Source organism: Erithacus rubecula, assembly GCF_903797595.1.
Source record: "Erithacus rubecula genome assembly, chromosome: 8".
NCBI classification, from domain to species: domain Eukaryota; kingdom Metazoa; phylum Chordata; class Aves; order Passeriformes; family Muscicapidae; genus Erithacus; species Erithacus rubecula.
The window spans coordinates 37,043,971-37,068,898 of NC_136659.1; the positions used below are offsets into that span (position 1 = coordinate 37,043,971).

General features: G+C 38.5%; 1 protein-coding gene across 4 annotated transcripts in view; it reads right to left on the bottom strand.

The window, feature by feature from the left end:
* The window catches only part of BAZ2B (bromodomain adjacent to zinc finger domain 2B), a 107,719-nt gene extending 83,694 nt beyond the window's left edge, over positions 1 to 24,025 (bottom strand). For 2 of the 4 annotated variants that reach the window (XM_079310906.1, XM_079310902.1), the window contains exon 1: positions 23,918 to 24,025. The gene's annotated coding sequence lies outside the window, so the exon portion shown is untranslated. Of the gene's footprint in view, positions 1 to 23,732; positions 23,816 to 23,917 lie in introns of those variants that run through there. The other 2 variants (XM_079310903.1, XM_079310904.1) reach the window with 2 other exon arrangements.
* Between the last annotated feature and the right edge of the window lie 903 nt (positions 24,026 to 24,928).

A 24,928-nucleotide genomic window follows, 5' to 3' on the forward strand; every position in this document is an offset into this window, starting at 1 on the left:
GAATTAAACTCCCAGCACGAACTCTCAATTAGTTTTAAATGCTCTGTAAACTGTACAACAGACACCAACACTACTAAAGGTATACACTAAAATTACAAGCTATCAAATTTATATTTCAAGCCTACATAAAACATAATCCACAAAGATGATAACAGTATTATATGGTTAAAGATCTTCTAAACAGCTAAACCTGGAGTCACAAAAGTAATTACACCCGTGGACTAAGAATCTGTAAGTTTTAACCAAGGCTGTATTTAATGTCTAGCTGAAATCACAACCCAGATGGAGAAGCACTAAGCCATTCAGTAAATAATACTTTCCTTTTCCCTGTATGAGTCATGCTTCTCAGAGAACTATCAGAATGCTTACTGCTACAGCTTACTTACTATGACCAATGCAGTCAGCTCTGTGACGCTGCTTGTTCAGCCACCTGAAAACAGAAAACAACTTATGATCAACTGAGTCATCAAGTAACTTTTATAAGGACAAAGAAAGACACACAGAACAGAACACTAAAATGTATCCAAAAAAAGTACGTGAGGCATTCCAGCACGCTGAAAGCACTGCTTCCCGCTGCCAGGTACCAAGCCACTGCAAGAGGAACAGTTGAAGATAAATGTTATCTAGTAACACTTGATTTGTTTGCAACCATCTGTTTAAATACACTTACCCATTTTACCATAACTAAATTGTGAATAATACTGTACAACATGTACCCCTTCGATAAACACAGTAAGCCAAAGGAATCTGCCAAAATGCAAAAAAAATTACAAAAACTAATGGAAAATCTCAACTTTTTATAATGGAAACAGAGTTTCATTCCATTAGTGATGCTCTCTTAGCATGCAGATTTCAAATTCTCCTCATGCTATGGGAATTCAGAAGTATCTGTGTGTCAGTACACAATCCATACATATTGCGCTGAAAATCAAAAATTACAAATAATTTTCAACACTTCTTTGGATTGTTTACTTCCCAGATTTTTTTTTCCCCTGGATAAATGATGCTTTTCTAAACACCTAGTTCATACACTGTGTATAGGACACTGAAAACAGCACAACAGATGCAACATTTCCATTTCAGAAAAATGTTACTTGCTACAGTAGTAGAAATCCAATCCTGTTAGAGTTTTCTAATATATTTTGTTTTCACTGAAGATTCAGCGAAAATTTACAGCTTGGTACTTTACAAATATCTCCTGTAAGATTGAACACACACTTGCTTTACGAAGTTTAGAGGTGCTCTCTTTGGCTACACAGACAATTTTTAACTAAGCAAATCACATAATTTGCCTATGCATCAAAATGCTAGAGTAAAATGGCATTTCTTTGGATTGGATTTTTCTTTGGTTTTTCTTGATTGGGACCTTTAGGATGAACACTTTTTATAAAACCTTTTCTATAGCATCACACTGCTAGGAGCATACAGCTCACCTATCCCACAGTGCCAGAGACTAAAAAGCACACTACTAAGTTTACACAAACAAAACTTCAGTCATCTGCATGAGCAAGAACTTCTTTAAGAGTTAGGCAAGCTAGCTAATTGAAATCTAGGTAGGTAGTTGCATCAATAGTAGCCACGGGGATTTTTTAATGTAATCTTAAATTACAACCTGTAAATGTGTGGGCATTAACTCCAACTGCTTTTTTTGCAACCAACGTCAAGCTACACTCTCAGGCCTGCCAGGAAAGCAATAGGGTATTTTTCTCCCTTGAGAAAGGGCAGCCAGGAACAAAACATTCCTCACAACAGTTAGTGGCAACATCATAAAGCTATAAAGTAAAAGTATCATGTTTATTCTCCCAAAGGGAAATCTAAAGAAGGATATTCTCCTTCTCTACCCTACTGCCATACTCTGACACCACCAAAAAACCCCAACCTAGGTGAACTAAAACAAGGGAGGAGAAAGAAGATACCCCACAATAATTACACCATTTAAACAATGGGAGCAAAACATTTGAAAGAGGAAGCTTTAAAAAGTATGTATTTTCCTACACTCAATCATCCTGATGGCTCACTAGAGCCTGGAATTGTCTTCCTGAAAGCAGAAAACAAAGTTATATTTCTTCTCTTATACTGGAAATGTGACACTTCCTGCATTAACTGAAGCTCAAAGCTCAAGTACTTGCTCTCAGCTAATACTCTGCACATATGTTCTACTTCTGACTACATACATCCCTGTGGCACTGCTAAGTTTGGGGTTTGGGATCAGTCCTGAAAGCACTGAAGAGTGGCCCAAAACCTGAACTTTGGGACAAAGGTTAGAGGTTCAGCAGAGGGCAGTGAAAAAAGCTCTCAGGCTCCTGCTTGCCACCTGCCAAGTACTTAAGCACCAGCAGGCAGGGGGGATACTGCACAGTCACAGCTTCCTCAGCCTTGAATCACATCACAAAATAGTTTTTAAAACAGCCTATACTATGGCTCCCTGATCAAAAACACACAGACTGGTTTTGGCCCCAGTGTCCAATGTACAGAATAAACATATGCCCTAAATGGTAAATCAAGGTAAACCCCGATAGCAAAGAAAAGATTTGGCATGAACTGAAGGAAATTATACAACACCAACTTCTTCCTACACAAAAAATACCCTAAAGCACTAAAGAATACTGTTTCAGATTAAATATTCTTTCTTGACATAACTGCACACACACAAATATGAAAAGCTCAGGATTTAACATTTAACTGTGCAGTACTGGAAGTCCTTGAAACTAGTTTCTTCTTCCTCTCAGTACTCCCAGTTATTCTATTAAAGCCCTAGAGAGAAGCATTTTTTTGGATAATTTTTTAGATGTTTTTAGGACCAATTATTAGAAAGTGTAAAACAAAATATCCTCAGACAGAAACAAAATTCTGATGCAATTTAAGAATAAAAGGCCATAAACAGCCAACATTCCCCACTCAATAACAATGGAGAGAGGTGGAAGTTGAGTATTTCAAACCAAAACCAAAACCAACCAACCAACCAAATACCAAAAAAAACCCCAAACTACCACACACAAAAAAAACAATCCAAGCTAAGAGTAGTCAATGGGACACTTAATATGGACAAGAGTGACTTTATTGTTTATTTTCAAATTTCAATAATGACTATGCAACATTAATGTAACTTAATCAGGCTTCTCTGCATTATTTCATTACTGTGTAAAGACAAAGGAAGCTTCCTGTGCTTAATATTAGCATATAAATGGAGCTAATTAAGGTTTGACTTTAGTGGGAAGACAGGATGAGGTGAATTCCCACCTTTGTTACTCTTATCACTTTGCAAGGTGGGTTTTTAAGCAAGACTAGAATAACTGGTTCACATTCTGGCAATGGCATCTTCTCATTTAAATCGAAACTTAGTGAAAGCACTGCAAAATGCAGCAAAATAAAACAACTTTTTCATAAAGCTGTGAGGGACAAGATTTTTCTCTCTTGATGACAATTTGCTTATTTCTCCAATGCAAACATACTACAAAAGATATGCCTGTCTTCTAAAAACTGATTGCCCTTTATAATTGTATTGCAAACAAAGACTAAAAGAACACTGTTTTCACGTTACATCTTCCTGGTTTTCATTTGTAATTCAGGACTTGTCTGCTCTGAAAGTTTATTGTGACAGGAAAGCTAATGAAGTTGTAGCATTTATAAAAGGTTGAGAAGGTGAGATTAGGGGGCTTTATTAATCTCCTTTATATTTCTATTAAGATTTGTTACCAGTAGTTCTTGAAAACGCTAAAGAAAGAACATTTGATAAAATGGGGGCTCTTGCTCTCTTAAGCTTACCAGAACATTTGAAGCAAGTTTCTCTATATAAGACAAGATATGTCATTTTTGGTAGTTTTAAAAGGCTTAGCAGAAAAGCCATCAATACCTCCTGAAGACTAGTACCTGACAATATATTTACTGAAAACCCCTTCTACTGGAATAGTCAAGAAGAAGAGAGAAGTCATGGCCCTAAAACACAGCATTAGAAAAGTACTCTGATTTTAAAAACTACATACATATATTTTTATAGCTTTTTTAAAGACTCACCCCCTCTGGTGAACTAACATTGGATAATCAATTCATTAAAAAAACCTGATTTAGAACAAAAGATCAAATAAAAGGAAAAAAAAAACAACTCAGAAAATGCTCAATCTGCCAAAGCAAAATTATCCCTTATGATTTTGAAAACTGATAATTCAACAGGAGTTCAGTATTGCATCATCATATTTATGCATTGGTTGGCATGAAGAACACTTAAGTAATAGAAATCAACTGCTTTCTCCAAGACTTGGGGTTCTGGGTTCAATTTCATTTAAAAGACTTATGTAGATGGGCTCTGCCTGCTTGCAATTCTCCCTACCTCCCCTCCAACAAACCACTGAACCAGTACGGAAATAGCACAGAACTGAAAATTACTTCTGGATCAAATTTACTTCCTTCCTATCCCACATGACACAGTTCTTCTCATAACAGCTCAAATACCACCTTCAAATTTGCTTTCCTTCTCCAATCTTTACATTCTTCAGGATTTCAGTCTAAAATTGTTCCTCATCAGACCCCATTTACTTGAATCCTGCAATTTCTATGTTCTTTACACTTTTTTCTTTGGAGCTTGCGGACCAGGGGGCAGGAGTATGCAAAGAGGATGCAGGATTCAAATTTTGCTAAACAAGGGCAGTTTAAATTCTTTCAAATCCTAAAGTCTCCAGATTGCACTCAGAATCCCAGTGTATGTTTTCTTCACCTATTTTAAAAATATGCTTCTTGAATATGAATAATCCTTCTGGAACAAAACAGAAATAAACTGCATTCCAGATGAGGCCTTACCAGGACATTCCCAATGCAACAGTTGTGTCAGAGAATCACTGAAGTCACTGCACAAAAGGCTCCCATCTAGAGACACATTAACCCCAGCGACCCACTCCAGTATTGGCCCAGGAAGACTCAGCTCCCCTCACTGCATAGAATCCCTCGGTGGAAAAGCCCTTTACAGCCCTTGCTGCATCTTCCAACACAAACAATGCAACTGAGGGGGCGACTAGCGGGGATTCATCAAAAAAACCCCACACTAAACCACCTGCAATATAATCTAGTTACACTCATTCCCATTTCTTCAAGATCTTCTAGTTTCTTCCAGTAATTTGCAATTGGACATTTCTCAGATTATTACATAGTTAAAACGAGAAACACAAGCATAACTTCTACTCCCCCCCAATGCCCTGTTTTTTCATGCTATTATTTTATCAATCCTCAAAAAACTACTCACTCTTCACCTACACTAGACAAAATTCTAGAAGTGGTAGGAAACCTAAGGGTTCTACCCACATTTTAACTTTGTACAAATAGAATGAAGATAAGAAATGTTAATTCAGTCTCACTGCACTAAGAAATCATCCTTTAAGCAGCAAATTGGAGTTGTCTATTTTTATGACGAATGTCCTAAGCACAAGAACCCAGATTTTTACAAGGAGTATGGTAGCACTGTTTTGCAAAAGCAGAAGCCACACAAACCCTTCGGTAAGTACCTGATTCTGCAGTGGGCAGACCACACCTCTCTGATGAGGTATTCTGCTAGAACAGCACACATGACAAATTGGACCCAAAATGCCTGACTGAGGCTCACACACAGTTCCACTATTTTTTTTATCCAAGTAATCTAAGCAGCTGGAGACATCTCTCTTATTCAATCCCTGTGCACAGAGATCCACTTACACAGAATTGTTTAGGTTGGAAAAGCCTTGCCAGACCATTGAGCCCAACTGTTCCCCCTCACTGCCAAGGCCACTGCTCACCCATGCCCTCAGGTGCCACACCAACATAGCTTTTAAAAGCCCCCCCGGGAATAGGGACTCCTTTACTGCCCTGAGTAACCTGTTTCCAGAGAAGAAATTGCTCCTAATATCCAATCTAAGCCTCCCCTGGCACAAAACTGTACAATCATATCAAAGTAAATACCATCTAGACAGAGCCCTTATTATCCTCTGAACCTTTGTAGTTCTTAAAGTCTTCATTAATTTAAACTCGTTTGACCATTTTCCAATACTTTAAAAATACTATAAATTATCACACTAAAATAATCGATCATTATTTGACATCCAAATGCTGAAAAATCTCTGTATACACTGCATGAACAACAAAGACAATTCCTTCTTTGAGCTTATTTCTCTTTCAGTGCAACAGACCACAAAAGCATAACAATCAATTGGGGGCTTTATTTAGTTCAGCAGTATAAAAAAACAAATATAAGTTTTAAGTCCTTTTAGCATTTTTCAGGTAAAGCATGTCTGCAAGACATGCCACTTTCCTGCATAATTATCCCTTCCCTAAAATAGATCAAGCTAAAAACCAAATTAAGAAACTGAGCTATGGGGGCTTATTCAAATTGTTGACCATTTTATGCAGCTGGACAACATGAGATTCCAACACTTGGCTACTCAGGAAAAAAGTCACTGGGGAAGAAACAAAAGCTACATGGACCGTCTAAGCTCTGCCAGCACATAGGACACACTTAGGCCACAAACCTTTCCACATCAGGACCTTTCACTGCTATGACAGCTGAAAGCAATGTCCTCAGCTATGACACGGTCTACACCATAATCAGGTATTTTGATCAAGACTCAAGACTTGTGAAAAAATGATCTTTTAAGCAAAGCTTGCCCAAAAGTGATGAAATGCTTTTGCATCACTTCAATTAGTTTTCATCAACTCCCACATTCTACAGACAAGACAGAATTTTTCTCTGACTCAGCACTTGCTGGGATCAGCAAGCATACTTAGGACTAAAAACCATGGCCATTCTACATGTGTCCCTATGTGTCACTTCCATACATCTGAGAAACGAAATTTGTGTCAAGCCTATTCTCTAACAATCAAGGACATGTTGGTTAACAACTCTATAATGCCAGTACAAAGTGAAGAAAGGAACATTGATGGTAAAAATTCAAAACTGCTCCTCTTCCTGTCATCACCTTCAGTAGAAGATCAAAAAATGTGAGGAGAATTTCTTCTAGCAAAGTGACATTTCAACCTTTAACATCCGTTTGAGCTAAAGAACAAGAGAAAGCCTGAGAATTACTTCACTGGCAGGACTTGATCACCTCTTTGAAGACTGACTGCTACCTTGAGACTGCCTATTTGCTCTGCAATGTTGGAAGCTCTTGCAGATAAGAGGGGAGCAGCAAGACATGGATTCAGGATGGAGCTAGCTGCTCCAGTCTGCCAAAAAGACACAGTAATTATTTTGCATAGTGCCCCAGTCACAGACAAAGCTTCATTGCATTGTACATGATTCAGACAATCCTAGACTATTATGAAAGCAATAATCACACAGACACAAACATAGCTGAGGAAAAGACAGAGAAAGCAAGAATGAAAAAATCAGATTAAGAAAGCAAGAAAAAAACAAAGCTATCAGAAAGTTCAAAAAGCCTTTTTTTTTTTTTTTTTGTAATTTATAGATCAAGTTACTTAAGAACAAAAATGCAATGCAACCATAAAGTCTCACAGGAACTAAGTGAGACTATTAGGATGAAGACAATGATGAAGTGTACAAATAATTTTAAGTTCTTTGATATCGACTTTGGAAATTCTCACCACTGATACAGGTACTTTTATTAGGCATTTGTTTAGTCACAGAGGCAGCACATAGTTGAGACATATCTAAAATGTCAGTATGCCATTTTTATTAAGCCTCCCAGCACTGAAGTCTGATAACAAATTATTAGAGAAGGTATGAAACACAGGTTTGATTCACAATTAGATATCAAGAACACAAGCTAATATAAGAGTCCTACTCTGAAAACTACAACAAGAAGATAACTCTTTCCATGTAAAAATATTATTTCCAGGTTCTTAAAAAATGAAGTTTGATCTCCGAGACTCTGAGATGCTCTAATGTGACAAATAGTAAACATATAGCATTTGTATCTTCTTGTATCTTCTCCAATAAAAGCAATTACCAGCTGCAAGCTAAAGCATTTCAACCAAATGAAACTGGAATTTAATCAAACACAGCTACATTTAAACATTCTTTGTATCAGATCTCCTGTCTCTTTACTTCCACATCAGTCACAAAAACATTGTCCTGACTATCTACAAAACCAATTAATCCACGTTGTAAAAACAAATTTTCAAAAATGTATGTATGTATGTATGCATATATATAAAAACATATATACATATGTGTGTGTGTGTGTATGTGTGTGTAGGGAGACTTTCCACTATCCCAGGTTGCTCCAAGCCCTATCCAGCCTGGCCTTGGACATTTCCTGCAGCAGCCACAGGTCTCTGGGCACCCTGTGCCAGGGCCTCAGTACCCTCACAGTAAGGAATTCTTTCCCAATATCCCATCTAAACCTGCCCTACCAATCACCTGCCATTTAGATCCCAAGGTACCAAGAGAGAATAGACATGCCCCATATTGTGTGACACGAAAGAGTTAATTTAAACCTAATGCAGAAGAAGCATTTTTGAGGCTTAAACACAGGTACTGTTTACAGTTACTTGCAATTATTCTCTTGATGGACTATACATACATAAAAGAAATTTTCAAAATAAGTGTACAAGAAACCACATAACCTGAAGCAGGTAGGTTGTATTTTTATAAAGTAGAACTCACAAATTAAAATCTGGGGAAAAATAATCCTACCCAATGCATTGGAAGACTTATTGCAGAGATATACCGAAAGCCAAGAACATACCAATTTCCAGAAAAAATAAATTAGATAATGCCAGGATCAAACCATTTACTACATATCATTACTTTTATTTTACACATGCATCAGATTAAACAGGAACAGATTTAACAAATAAGAGCATTTTAGCAATAGAGATGGCTTTTACCTATAAATACATGTTAAGGAAAAACAATACTCTAGTGCAATTCTAATTCACTCTTGCCCAGGATAGCAGTACCTTCCATATGCACATGTGTAACACTTTTAGGCACTGGAATATTCTCACAGGGATCTACAGTTTCCATCTATCCACAAACCAAGTCAACATAATACAATATTCAAACACATACCCCACTCCCTTTCAGCAGGGCAAACCCCTACAATTTTAGGCTCTCGCTCTTTCTTCCAAGACAACAACCAGGCTCCTGCATTGGCAGCTGTCATACAAAACAGAGTAACACTTACTTCACATATTGCATAGTCCTTACATGCTAATACCACATTCCCTCTTCTGCATCTCCCAGTGCATACTCCTCCACTCTGCTCTTGAGAACCAGAGCCTGATTTCATGCTCTGACAGAAGAGGCACATATTCAAATCTGACTTACACAGTCTTGTACTGAAAGATGTCAATAATAAACAGCTAGTAATATAACTAGCACAATACACAAAGAAAATAGATCAAGATTCAAAGAAGCTGTGATAATAAAATATCTCATATAAATATTCATATCTCATTCAAATACCACATCTTCATTTTACAGTGTTTAGTAAAATACATTAAAAATCTTTTAGTCATCTTTATTGGTTTACATAATCACTGCATCTACATTGGAACACCTCTCTTATTAACCACAATAAAAATTACAAGCTAATGAATCATACAGTATGTTTCTTAGTTACATGTCTAGCACTAGGCAGCATTACTTTTCAAAAAAAACACTAAAAGTAAAAAAATAGGGGGGTTTATTACAAACAGGGGTTTGTTGAGGGTCTTCTGTTTGTTTTCTAACATTTGCTAAATTTAAGTTTACTGTCTTACAAAAAAAAAAAGGAACTGCAGCTGATAAGCTAACTTTAGTACTCCAAAGATCAAAGAGAAACACAGGTTTTCTTAATTTCAAGAATCACAGTAGTATTTACACATAGTAAATATACATATATACATACACACACACCCACTGTATGTCTTCCTACTTATTACTTGCAGAAATGTTATTAAAAGGTGGAATTGCAACCATTAAAAAAAAGCCAGTGAACAGATTTTATCCAATTAATACAGTAACTTCAATATATTACTCCTCCAGAACAACAAAAGGCTTTCTATAGGCCCATGCGCAAATAATCATATCAAAGACAATAAAAAAAGCCTGTATCACAAAAAAAAATCTGAACAGTACTAATGGACATTTTCTGTTGCTTATCCCTATATCACCAGGGCACGACATGAGCCACCTACCAGGCATATATAGTTGATTTACCAGATCACATGGTAAGTACAAACATGTTACCAGAAAAAAAAAAAAACAAAAGCAATCCACACCAGTGATAAAGTCTATATTCCACAGATTTTTCTAAATACAGACTCCTGCTACATTTTCCTGAAACTAAAAGATAAAGGAAATCCTGCAACAGAGACAACCACTAAAAATTCTGGAATAGAGAAGTTATGTTGCTGCCTGCTAGCATGCAAAATATAGAATGGAGCTACACACAAATATTGTGCATTTTGTTTAGGCATGGGAAAATTTGAATGGAAATAACTGATGGTTTTCAGGGAAAAAACAAAGGAGCAAATTTTACTAGAAGAAAAAAATCAACCCACTTCCCACTCTCCTCAGATTTTAGGTAAGGGAGAATTTGACAGTGTAAATATACTAAATAATCCATCAAAGAGAGAACTGAAGAATTTTCTACTAAGCTTATAATAAAACAATTTTTTAAAAGCAAATAATTTTATTATTCTGAGGAAAAGCAGCAAAGAGAATGGAAGTTTAACCTAAAAAACTCTGTGTTCTCTGTGCCCACACAGTTCAGCATGAAGTTACTAAAAACACCTGTGTCAACATTCCTCCTAACATGATATAACAGCAGCACAAGAAAAAAAACCTATTTTGTACTTGACATATTTGTTTATTTCCTTCAGGCACATGTTTATCATGTCGTCCTGTCTCAGGACATGGTGCATTAAATTTCAAAACGGTATAAACTAAGACATTACAGATCAACAAAAAGTTACCTTTTTAAAGATCACATTGGATAGCCTGTAACTTAATTCCTCACACATTTTATTTTCAATGAATCTTTAAGACCCCAGAATTTTCGAGTCTTAATTCAAGACTGTAGCAATATTCTACACTTCTGGTCAAAACTCGTGACTCTGCATGCTCTCCTACTATCATTTTTACACTAAGTAAGTTTAAATAGTTCACAAAAACATCCTAAAATACAGAACAAGTGACACATAATCACAGAGGGATTGAGACTGAAAGGGAGACCATCTTGTCAAAGACTTTGCTCAAGCAGTCACTTAGTCATGCAACAAGCAGTTGCCCAGGACTGTGTCCAGATGATTATGGAGTAGCCCCCAAGGTAAAGGCTTTGCAGCTCTCAAGACAACCCATGTCAGCTCATGGTCATCCTCACAAACAGAAAGAGTTTTGTGGTGTTTGGGGAGAACCTCACAGAAGAGGGTCAGTTTGACAGGGACAGTAGTGGGCCATGTGCTTGTGCCTCCCTGCTCAAGCAGGGTCATCCCAGAGCACATGGCACAGAACCTCCTGTGTTTCTGTCTGTGCCCATCCTTGTCCTGACCCACTGGAAAGACGCTGGTTCTGTCCTCCTTCCACCTTTCAGGCAGGTATTTATAAACACTGACAAGATTCCCCTGAACCTTTTCACTGGGCTGAGGAGTTCAAGCTCCTTACAGGTGAGATGCTCCAGCCCCTTCAACTCCTTAATAGACTACAGACCGCTGATCATTTGACCTTTGATTCTTTCTTTATGGCTCATTAAAAAAAAACCAAAAAAACAGAACAGCAAAGCAAGCAACAGGCAAGTTGAAAAGTAATAGTCCTGAATCCATACGCTTTTAAAAATACAACTTCTGATTATTTCGTTGCTTTTTATATGAAGAATAGTCTATTTTCAAGAAAAAAAAATTTTAAAAGGAATTTAAATGTCTTGTTTAAGAAATTAATCTGTTCTTCAAGTCCTGTAGAAATTGCAGTCTTACACTTTTGATGTCTAATGGCATCTCACTTCTGTTCAGTGAGTGAAAACATACCAAAACCTTTTTTTCAGCAATTTTATGACAATGTATTTTCTAGCACTCACAGAAGTTAATTACCGTCACATGCATGAACCAGTACGATTTATATTACAACAGAAGTAGCTATCTATGCAAGCTTTTAAATATCTGACAAACAAGTCTGACTCCTGTTAGTCTCATTTACAATTTACAGGATGGCAGTGAATAATACTACATCACTGAAATCCAGTCCACAAGATATGGCAGGGGGTGGAGGGGGTGGGGGGTGGAGGAGGGCAGACACCTCACTTGCCTTAGAAAATAGCTATGACTATACCTTTTAAAACCTTGTATTTTTCACTTACATTTGACTATATAAAATAACAAGTCCTGCTTTTACTAATGCAACAGCAATCAGTTGTCTGTAAGTCATCCATGTGACACATGCATACAATTAATTTCAGAGGGCACTAGTAAGATACAGACCTCGGTTCTGAAAAACCCCTAACTAACATGAAAGCTCTGGAAAACTGTGTACTATTACATGCATGCATTTCATAAATACAAATATTTGTTCTCTCTTGTAATACTGGACTGGAAAGATAACAAGTCAGCACAACTTGTGCTAGAGCATCTGCCCTTAATAGGAAATAATGCACACACAGGAATGATTCTAAGGTACTTTCACCAACAGAAATTACTGGATTACTTACCGCTTATAGTTACAGATGTAAACATCGTTCTAGTCATGCTACTTAAAAGTGAACAACATTTTCTAATTGAAATCATACTGAATTTTTTCTGAGAATAAAATTTTGATCCAAAAAGGGTAAAATTTAGTATCCACTATCCACATTTTACTGTGCACAAAATTCATGTACGTGGTACCATGCAAAAGCTTTTTACTACAGGTCTCCTCATGTGCTACTTTTGAGGTGGCTGAAAAAATTCTCCTGCGAGCCGTGAAGGTCCTCTGCGTTTTCCTACTGTCATAAACCAGACCCCATGAGGAAATACAAGTCCACTTCAACAAGCCACTTGCCAAGGACAATGCTGACAGCATATATATTTGTCAGACAGTGGGCACACACTGTGGAATGCAGAGAACTGCTCGGGGCATTGGTGAAGTAACACTAATACTAGCCTACCACTTCTTCAGCTGGTGGGTCTAATCTGTGCATTTTCTCCAACACAGTGGCTAATTTTCAGAAAACTGAAGAATTTAACTGTTGAATGATTAGCCTACATTGGTTGTGGATGAAAATAAATGATAAAGAAGTTATGGCATAGAATGAACAGGCATGTAGACAAGCAGGTGAGCACAAAGCATGGTCATAAAATTTTACATGTTGACGACAGGTACTTAAAGGGAAAGAGGCATATGAAGCCAAAAAAGTAACTCAGCTTTACAAAGAGATCCCACTTACATGCATTTCAAATGTCTCCTAGAACATGTAACACACATCATTCCTTAATACAATTGCTTATCTATTTAACACATTGCAAGATATAAAATTACAACAATTATAAAAATTAAGCATTTAGAGGTCAAGAAATCTTTAAAAAGAGATTGTTTTAACATACAGTCTTAACACTATTAACGGATCTCTCAGAACACATAATTCATTTCCATGACCGCAAAAAGACTGCAGGCTACATTTGAACACTGCTCTGTACAAACCACTTACATCAACTCAATAAACTTTGCAATATGCTGTATATCTATAACATCTTAACTGCTAACAATAAAAATTTACTGGCATCTGCACGAGTCAAAAGATTACAAATTTACTTCAATGATAATCAGAAACAGGTTGACATAGAAAAACATCTCCCAAAAAAACAAGTATTTCAAGCTGCTTTGTATCTTTCTCACATATAAATAAAAGGAAAATCACCAAGCATAATCTGTTCCTTTCCAGGCATTTTACAACTGACTGCACTTACTGGTGCACTTAACATTAGTTTTAACCATAAGTGAGAGCAAGTTCCTTCCCTCCCTGCATGCCCTTTGACCCGTTTCTTTGTATAATGAACACACTTCTTTGTGCAACTCATAAAAAACTCGTTCAAAACTAACCCTCTGGATAAGGCTTAACCATGGAATCAGTACCTCCCACTCTTGCTCAAAAATACATTTGGCTCCATGAAGAACAACTTGCTATACCCTCTAAGCCTTAAAGGGGGAAAATCAGGCCCGAAAAGCACTTCTAGAAAATAAGAGAACTGCAGAAAAATATAGTGCTAATACCACAGTTAAAGGCCAAACAAAGTAACCTTACTAAGTCTGTTGTCATTTCAGTAATATATTCTTTCCATATGCATTTTTCTCTTTTCTGAAATTTCCTGCTCCAAACACTCTTACATGCACTGAGTAGCAAGTACATAACTATACAAACTCTTTAGATACTTTTTATCTGCGAAGTTGTTGGCAAGTTAAAACAAACAAAAAGACACGAAAAACATCAAACAGGAAGACTTCAGTATGTCATCAAAATGGGATATACCCGTTTCGTGTTCAAATACATACTCATTCTAAAACCCTATCCTCCAAATCCTTCTCTGTTACATTTAAGGTATGACTAAATCCAAGTGCACTCCCCACTAAGCTGCCAGAAATATAATTGTTGAAATGTATTGCTTTGATTTTTTTTTAATAATCCACAGTATTTCACTCCCTTTAGTCAAGATTTGGGATGTCAACTTTCTTCGCATTTCTCACACTTTCTTTGGGACAGTAGCTTTCTAACATGCTGACAATGCGGTGAAAAAAATTCAATCACTGCTGTAACCAAGTGTCAGTGATTACTAAGTGGAGGGTGGGTGTGTAATCACCTAAAATCAGAATATCCTGCATTGTAAGAGACGCACAAGGATCTTTGAATTCAACACCAGGCCCTGTCCAGGGTACCCCAACAATCCCACCCTGTGCCTGAAAGCATTGTCCAAACACTCCTGCAGCTCTGGCCGCCTTCAGGCTGTGACCATTCCCTGAGGAGACTCTCCAGTGCCCAACAATCCTCTGAGGACAGAGCTCTTTCCTGATATCCAACCTAAGCCCACCCCTGCACAGCAACAGCCATTCCCTCAGGTCTCGTCCCTGATCACAAAGCAGAAATCAGAGCTGCCCCTTGCCTTCTCCTCGTGAAGAAGCTGTAGACCCCAATGAGGTCTGATCTCAGTCTCCTTTTCTCCAGAAAGAACAAACCAAGAGACCTTAGCCATTCTTCGCATGGCTTCCCCTCCAGACCCTTTAACAATTTAGTTCTTTAGACTCCCGTGTAAGGCAACTTCACTGTAAGAGCCAAAATGGGAGAGTCTATTGTTTCTAATATTAGACTCAGTAACTAAAAGCACCCGAAGACCGAAACAGGAATTCTCCTTCCTGCTTTAAAAGCAGCTCCTACAATCGTACTGTGAAGAAATTGTTTCTGGCATTACAACTGTTGTAGAGGTTAGGTCCCCCAGGGACCTATTGAGCACTCTTCCACCTCACTTCTCTCCTAAACCTCACTGCTGTAGTCTCGGTTATCTCTGATCTAGCTCTTTCTTCAACATTGAAAAGAAGCAGTGAGGTGCTAAGGGTAACTCCAAGGAAGAAAAACAATCAGAGGTGCAATGGAAAAATACTGGTTTGCATTTCTCACAATCTACCCTTTTTTCAATTGCTGTAACTACTCAGACAAGACCAGAGCCCTAAGGATTGATAATATCTTTTATTAAATCAACTGATACAGCTGGAAATTCTATATCTCACTGACTAACAGTAAAAAACCTCCCTTAATGGCTTCTCATTTTTCTGGATCCATACATATGAAGAAAGAATTTATTTACAACTTTCCTCGGCAATACTTTCTATTTACATGACACGTTATAAATTAGCAATAAGTAAATAACTTACAATATATTGCATCAAAAGATGCATGGAGAGGAAGAATTTTGGGCCCACTTACTCCTGAAAGAACTAAGGATGTTAAGAAAACTGACTATTGTCAAAAATGCATTACTTCTTATAAAAACTCCAGTCACTAGGGCAAATAAAAATACAGAAGAGTTATCAAACTTTTCTGTATAAGCTTGATTTCTAACTGAAAAGCAAAACTGAATGCGGGAAGATCAACTTTATATCACAGCTTCTATTTATTAATAATTAATATTTCTAAGTATGTACTTTTCACATTATAATGATAGATGAGCATACTTTTTTTAAGAGTACATTAGTTTCTAATAGATCCATTATTTTCTCCAAGGAATACTCAACCGGACTGGTTACTTTTATTTTACTACCCCTTCATTCTGTGTAATACAATCACATTTTATACTTCTCGGCTTTCCTCCAAAAGCATTGGTTATACAATGCATGGGGGAAAAAAAAATCAGCAACTACAGTGTTAGCAAGGTAACACTGGGCAAATCTAAGAAGGATTTCTTATTCAACATATTCTTCATAACAACAAATGTTATGAAAGGACTACAAAGTTTGGCTGATGTCACTTTTTTAGTCTTTACATAACAAGATTTCATGTTTAAGATCTATGTCACTGCTTACCCTTACACCTTGTTTCTTCAAAGCTCAGAGTTTAACATTTTATTCAGCATTTAGTTAAAAATAAATATTTAATACCGAGGTTGTTTTATGATGCAAGCACAGCTAAAATGAAGGGTCTCTGTGGCTGCAGTGACCAGATTTCAAATGCAGGTAGATCAATTCAAAAGAAGCTTAAGCACAATCTCCATGTGTAAGTAGAATGGCTTATAATAGCTTGCAAACGACTGTACACTTGTTGTAACCAGCTGATCCTAAATTATGAGTATGCAACCAATTCATGTTAAAGCCAAATCCCAGCACCATTTTTGCAGGAAAATCCTAGTAGCTTTTTTACTTGTTCCACATTTTAGCTCAGTTAAGGATACATACAAACAGTAGTAACTTTGGAACAAACAGGATCAAACTATTTGCATTTCATTACTAAGTCCATTAGCACAGCAACGGTTGTCAATCTTTAGAATTCCCCTACAACAGCACAGGCAATACAACAATGATCTCCAAGCAAATAAAAGAAAACCTCCACAGCAGACACTCGAGCCCTTTTGCCAAGCTGTTGCTTCAGCCAATCAGCCTGTCCTGACCTCCTTGAAGGCTTGCATCAAGCTTCATACACATAAAAACATCCATCATAAAAACGAAGACAGGACACCGAATTATACAGTATTAACCTCCACGGTTTGCATACAAAGATGCAAGATTTATTTATGTCCTAGCACGTTAGGAGCTTCAGCACACTGTTCCTTACACCAAACTAGCTGTCAATTTGATGAACCTCTCTGCCCTCAGCAGTACAGTATATTTGATTAATGAGTGCATGCTTGTGGAAAAGTGCAAGAGTGAAAAACGGGGCAAAATCCACAGAGTTATGACCCTGTGCACCCAAGAACCACTGCAATAATTTGCTTCCTGTTGTAGAAAGGCTGAGGGCTGAGGAGGGGGTTGTGGGATTATTTTGCTGATTATACTTGGACCACTCTTCTAAAATAGGTATCTGTTAAAATGCACTGAACTGCTTATTAAAGAATTTTTCAGCATTAGAAAAAAAAATTTAAGTCATTAACACAAATCAATTAAGAAATAGGGTCACAATCCAAAAAACATTATCTGTGTACTCAGTGAAGAAAAAAATATATTCCCCAGAAGATTTCAAGGTTTTAGCTTCTCATCCAACAGAGTCAAGACTGAGGTCCAAGTTCAAGAACAGCTAGGCAGATTATTTTGTGCCTTTAAATTACTGTATTAAATACTCCAAAAAAATCTACCATACATTCCCTGTACTTTACAGGTAGGGTTCATGATTATTCAAAAAATGAAAATTCTTCATTATCCTTTCCAACAATTCTAGAGCAGAACTAAGTTCTGGTGAGGTTCCAAAAAGACAACAGCATTATCAGACAGTCATGGTGTTACTTTTAAGTCTACTTTCTTTCCCAAGGCTCTATACTGTAAACATTACCAGTGACAAATACTTAAACTCAGCAGTTCCACTAATTACTAATGTGAAAAGTGTATCAGGTAGAACAACTTCTCAGATAGTTCTTTACATTTTTAGTAGTTTGAACCTGTAGGTTTTGGGTGATCCTCCCTCAGCAGCTAGAAAAATGTCTGCAGTCTCTTTTTGCAAACTACCAAGGCTTAATTCATTCGGCTCTTTACAATGCCTGACCTACATCAAGTGAAAAGAGTCTTCTGTCTTATACACAGAGAAAACAAGACATTCAGGAGGCCCTGAAGGGCACGGGTAGCAAGGTAAAGGGAGAGAATTCAAAGTAAATGACACTGACAAGCCCAGCACATCTTTTTCTAAGTCCATACTTTCAAAGACTATGTTTCAAAGATCATCTGCCACTCAGGAAGGTTTTAAAATGTTTACTTGTTTTTATATTGATCTTTTTTCAAATTATCTGAAACATATTCTATTAAAAGAGAAAGAATTGGTATTAGGAATTGTGTCAAATGTGTAAATTAATTCTGTTCAACTAAGCTGGGAAAACTCTTGCATCCTTTTTTCCTTGTTGCTACATTAAAAAAATTCAAACAAGCCCTAAGACTTCCTCACACTCCAAGAGTTTCTTTCACCTGTTGTCTCATGAAATGCTAATACACATGACAATTTCTCCTCCCCCAAAAATAAACAAAATTAATTGATACCATAAAATTACTACTTTTACTACTTTTTTCCATTTAAATCTCAAAGGAACTTCTGTATTGGACTTTAATAAAGTATATTTTTTTTCTTTGTAAGGAATGGCTCGAGACCACGGCACTATATAATGGTAAATTTAGGACAGTAAACAGCTTAAACACTAACGAACTTGGATAAGAACTTAACACAGCTAATAGGTGAAACTGTGTGTTAACTGGATTATATGTTCTACATACCTTTTTTCCACTTAAAATAGTATGATTAAGAAACAAAAAAAAATGGCAAAATGCTGCATATTGCCCGGCCCTTCGGCAGAGGCTGAATGAATACATGGTCCCAGTTTTGTTTAATGACTACGTGCTGCATTCTGCTTACCTGCCCGTAGCAATTACCCTGCACACAAACAAACCACACGTTTCCATTTTCAAGGAAACAACTACCCAGCATGCTACAGATTAAAGTCAGTGAAGACAGCTCTTTTTTCATCCTCTACCACCAACTACTTGTGATGTTGGTAAAAGACTAAACCCTTCCAGAGTCCTTATCTCGGTAATAGTGAAACTAATACTGTCTTGCTTTCACAAAGTCCTAAAAAAAACAAACTGAAAAATTCATGAGAACCTACTGTTTTCCTCACACAAATCTTCTGGTGATTCCATGTTGGTTTGTTTGCTTGTTGCTATTTACAGAAAAAATTGTTTTAAAGTAAAGATGTAGTAGTAAAACAAAAAAATCTTTGAAAGAAAAGACTTCAGTTTAAAAAAGAATGTTGCATTTCCTTCTGTGATATAGTGGGGAAGATCATCTGTACCTGGATTCCAAATACTGCATAACGTTCTTCAATATAAATTTCTCATTTCTATTAAATACATTGACCAACATACACTTACTACATTTTGTCTACATTCAGAATGCTGTAAACTATCAAACAATCACAAAAATCACTGCTAACCTTGACAAGTGTTTCCAGTGTGGCGGCAATTAACAACCACAAATGAGTTTATAATGTCATATGGCATAATTCACTGAATATAATGTAGTAAAACTACAGTATTAACTCAGAAGTTGAACCACATTTGGGAGAAAAGTGGTAACTATGGGAATCTTCCTTGAGCCAAATTATCTAAGTGATGAAAACACTAGGTATCACTCTTCATACTCTATTACAATAGTGTGTTTATTAAAAAAAAAAAAAAAAAAAAAAAAAAAAAAACCCACAAAAAAAAAAAAAAACAATCAAGCAAAAGAACCCCATTCTACCGTTATGTACACTATTAAGTTTTATTTAAAGATACCTATACATTAGAGTCTGGGAGACGGATCACAGCGAAGGGATTTGAACACAGTGTTCATACAGTGAAATCCTTAATGTGCCAGAGGGAGAGGGGGGAGGAAGAGTGTAGAAACTGCATTGTTGGTTATAACTCCCAACCGTCAAGATCTCCTATTCCCAAATATGTCATTATAAGAAAATTATTAAGAAAAGAACTAACAGCAGTGAGGTATTCCTTTCCCTCATTCTGGCATATGAGACCAGGTGCACGAGCTTCATTTTATTTGCTACTTTTCTGATATTCCACGTCTTGCATGGGAACAAAAAAGTAGCAACAAAGACCTTAACAACTGCAGTTCAAGCTGGGAGGGACTGTTCTATTTGAATTCAATGACACCACTAATGGCTTCTTAGCAGTTTCATGAAATCAACCAGCTGTCAAATCGATGCATCAGAAGGAACAGTTATGCACTCCCATAAGAAAATCAACACATCAAGATGTTTTGCAAAACATCTGCTCCTTTACAATGCAGTTCTACAATAAATGTGCAAACAAAGAAAACATGAAAAAGGGCAACAGGACCTAGAAGGAAAGGCTTCTATTACCTTTTTATTTGCATTTTAGGTATCTCCCAAAAAAGACCAAAAAAATCAGTATTGTAGAACTTTCTTAATATAAGATCAATATAAAGATTAAACAAATATACAAAAACAGTCAACCAATGCTCTTTATCTCCAGGATATAAACATATTGCTAGTTTATCTTTTGAATGCCAAACATTTCATTACATGTTCAAGAAAATCAAGTATTTTTTTACCAAAACGTAAGAAGTATGTATTTAGGTTTTTTTCCTCACACTACTCAAAAAAATTTACAATGGCATTGACAACCTACAAGAATCCTAAAAACAATTACCTTTTTTGTTGGAACACAGACCTGTGAAGAACCTAGCACAGTGGAATTTAGTTTAAGAAAATAATCTGAATGAGAAATACAAGTATGTCACGGTTTAGGAATGGTATTCTCCAACTCAGTGCCCCCACTGAAACCATGTGCTGCTCATTCAGCTCCCTCCCCTTCCTCAGGATCGAGAGGAGACTTGGAGGCACAAAAGGTAAAGGTCTCAGGTTGAGATAAGAACAATTTATCGGAAACAGCAATGAGATAAGAAAACTAATAGTAATAGCAACAATATCAATGATAGAGAGTACAAAAAAAAGAGTCGAAAGAATCAGAGGGAAACAATACCCTAGGTTCACTTGAAGAGAGCTCTTCCCTCCCCCAAAGGAACAGTGCCTTGCCTGCCTTTCCCAACCCCAACTAACAGAGGTAAGGTGGTCAGAATTACTGGGTCCCGGCAATGCCCCTTCTGGCTACTGCAAAAATGAACACTGTCCTCGCTGGAACTAGAACACAGCATCAAAATTCCAGTTTATTTTCAATACACAATGGTCACAAAACCTTATACTGTGCCATGCAGAACAGACTTTGTATCAGGAACAAAAATGAAACAATACCTGATCCCCTAAAGAAATTTTTTTTTTTTTTACCTTTCCAATAATTCTATTTGTGAACAACTTCTTCACAACCTGGTATGAATACTCCCATTGATTACAGGAATTGGTACATCTTGTGATTAAACCAGTATCACCTGCTTGAAGTGAACACAGAATTTCTTGAACAATGAAGATTCCTAGTGCTTTCTCTGCATATACTTTACAGTACTTACCATTTTCTTAACATTATGAATTTTACTGATTTTGCAGCATTTTGGCAAATAACCTATGTAGTTTATTATAAGATGTCAAAGCTATACTGCCATTTTCAGACAGTAATTATCCTCTGTTGCTCACCATCTATAACCAATCCAATCTTCTAGACTTTCATTGTATTTATAATTTAGAATCACCTGTTGTACATGTTTTCAGCTGTTTAAATGTTTTCATTTACCCAGCATTCACACAGACGGAAAACAGCAAATCCAACCACACTTTCTGATCCATTTAGCAAAGAAAAATAAAGCATGCATTTGACATCTGCTCTAACATAACCTTAAGGATGCTTTAAGTACAGCATTCAATACTGACTTGGACAGAAAGCCTTGATGTACAAACAGCTACTCCTATTACTTTCTATGTTAACTGTTATCAGTATTTTTCCCAATCCTGACGACAAAGAAAACGCAAATTATATACGAGTAGTTTCATGTTCTCCATAGTGTGACTTTAAATATGCAGGAAGTCAATCAAGCAGAGAAAGAAGAATGGAAAAACAAAAATTTAGCTACAACCTTTATTCCTTACCAATAACACGTTTCACTAAGTCATGTGACCAAAAAACTTTCATGAGATAAGAAGAAAAAAAAAAAAAAAGCCATTGAGAACCAAATTAGAACAGTAACTTTCATTGTTCTCCCCTTCACAACAGCTGATGCAAAACTTGTAGTCAGAGGAAAAGAGATTTGTTGTTGCGTTTTGTGTAAGGGGCTGTTGTCGAGTTGGTTCTTTCAATGAATTTAGTATTGTTACTACGTTTAGCCACACCCATTATACAGTACCTGGAACATAACCCAAACTACATGTAATATTTATAGGTACTTTCCAGATGGAACCTTTTAATAATATACCTTAATAAGTTTGTTGCTTCCAAACATACTTCCAAGTCTGTCATTTAAAAATGGAGATCTGTTCCTCATGCCAAGAAGACGTTTATTTCTCAGGGAAGATCCTGTACCAAGTGTTCCATGAAAACTTCAGATCAGATTAATATCTGCCATAAAAAAAACCAATGCAGATCTCCAGATAATTTACTATTTAACGCAGTAACTTCAGAACGTTTTTTAAATAACCCAACAGTTAAGCATTGCACATTAAATACTAAGGCTAGGGCAGGAAAAAAAAGGGGGGGGGGGCAGGAGCTGGGGGGGCACGATTGTTTTTCTGATACGAAACCAGACACCAGATAAAGAAGCATAGTCATAGTGCCCCTGTACCTGCATGCTCACCTTTCTCTTTAAAGCGCAGTTTACAACACGTTAGATCAGGAATTCCAGGGGAAAGCACAGAGTCTTGGAGAAAAATCCGCTTAAACTTTACATGACGTCACTATCTGTCCCTGTAACATTCCCTAAACTTTGATGCTTATCCAGAAACGCTTTCAGGTTTTCTATTCATTCCCTCCAAAAAGAGGCGGTCAGACTTTGGAATAAAAATCTGCCCAAGATGGCGAAAGGCTTGTTGTTTAGAGGGCAGAAAAATGGAGGATATTGTAATATACACAAAGGGATAAATTTCAACAACTCGGCCCAGCGCCGCAGCTGCTTGTTTCTCTTTACAAGGACGGGACACGCACAAAACCACGGCAGAGGGGCCCGCAGCGAGCCGGGTGTGCGGAGCGGCGCCCGCTCCCGGCCCGCGCCGCGCCCCGCGGAAGGGAGGGAGAGAGGGCGGAGGGAGCGCCTGCTCACCCGCGCGCCGGAGCGGGGGCTGCGCGGGGCCGGGGGCCGCCCGCGGAGCCGCGGCGCGTGCTCCGGCCGCTGCCCCGCGGCCGCTCCGCGCGGCCACGCCTCGCGCCCGCCCTGACAACCCCGACCGAGGGGAGCGGGGCAGCGCCCGCCGCCGAGAGGGGAACGGCGCGGGAGGGCCGCCAGCAGCGGAGCGTACCGCACAGCGCCACACAAAAGAGCTGCCCGGTGGCCGCCAGCAGCCGCCGCGCCGCCCTGGAGGCTGCGGGCGTCCGTCGGCAGAGACGTGACCGGCGCCGCCCGGCCAAAGGCACGGAGCGTGCGACCATGAGCAAAGTTTAAAATCGCTCGGAACACGGCCTGTCCCGTCTGCGGACACGCCGGGCTCGGCCCTTCCCCGGGACTCACCTCCACGCAGTCACTCCGCCTCCCGCCCGCAGCCCTGCCCGGGCAGGGCCCCGCAGCGGGACTCGCGCTCGGCCCACACAACAAAGAGGCGATACGCACCGGCGGGGACGCGGCCGGCGAGGCGGGCGCTACCCGGGTTCGGGAGCCCCAGCGCAGCAGAACGCCATCCCACCGCAGCCGCTCACCTGGGAGAAGCTCCGCCGCTCGGTGCGCGGGGTGCGCGGCTCTCACTCTCCCGCTCTCTCCCCTCCGCGGTGCGGGCGGCGCGCGCCCGGCCGGCCCTTCCCGGCGCTCCCCGGAGCCGGGCGGGGGCGCGCGCGGGCGGCGGCGCGCGCGGCGGCCGCCCCCAGCCGGCGGGACCCTGGAGGGGGTCGCGGACCCCGCTGCCCCGGTGACGTCACGGGCGGCGCTCCCCGCAGGGGGAGCGGCGGGATCGCGGATCTCGCTGCGGGACCCGCAGCCGCCCCTCGGGTCGGGAAAAGTTGTGAACTGCCCGCGTTCCTCACACAGCGACGGAAAGTTCCAGCCCGCCTCAGGTCGTTTTTCAGCGATCACTTTATCGGTCGGGGAAGAAACAAAATCCTTAAGTACCTACAGATTAACGTCAGGTTAAAAACATCAATAGAACAACAATAGAATCTGAGGTATAAACAACTGCCGTCTAGGGGGAAAAAAAACAAAACAAAACAAAAACCATTAAAAAAAAAAAAAAACAAAAAAACTAAACACCAAGACGATCTGCTTCTAAAAGACTAGGCATTTTAAAGAAGCAACGTTCAACTTTTGCGTTCTTAAAGTACTTGATAAATTTAAGTTCAAGTAAAGCAGGCAACAAGGATGGCAGAATTAAAATCAAGGGGAAGTATCAGCTATTGACACAAGAATTAAAACTAAAAATACATTTTTTAAATACAAATCTTCTCACCTTGCCTGAAACAACCCGTAGAGGTTATTTGTAGAAAATTAAAAGCTGTGCTTCCCTACACCAACCCTTCACACTACACGCATGGTATCCTCCTATTTTTCTTCTTTCTTTGGCATAGTCTCAAACTCAAGCAGGGCTAAAGTACACTGCAAGAGCTCAAGAACCGCTTCCCACAAACCATAACATATAAACTTAAACTACAGTGCAATGAAGAAAATCTAAGTGATTTCAGTGTGAGTTGGTACAAATATACTTGCAGAATACTTCATAC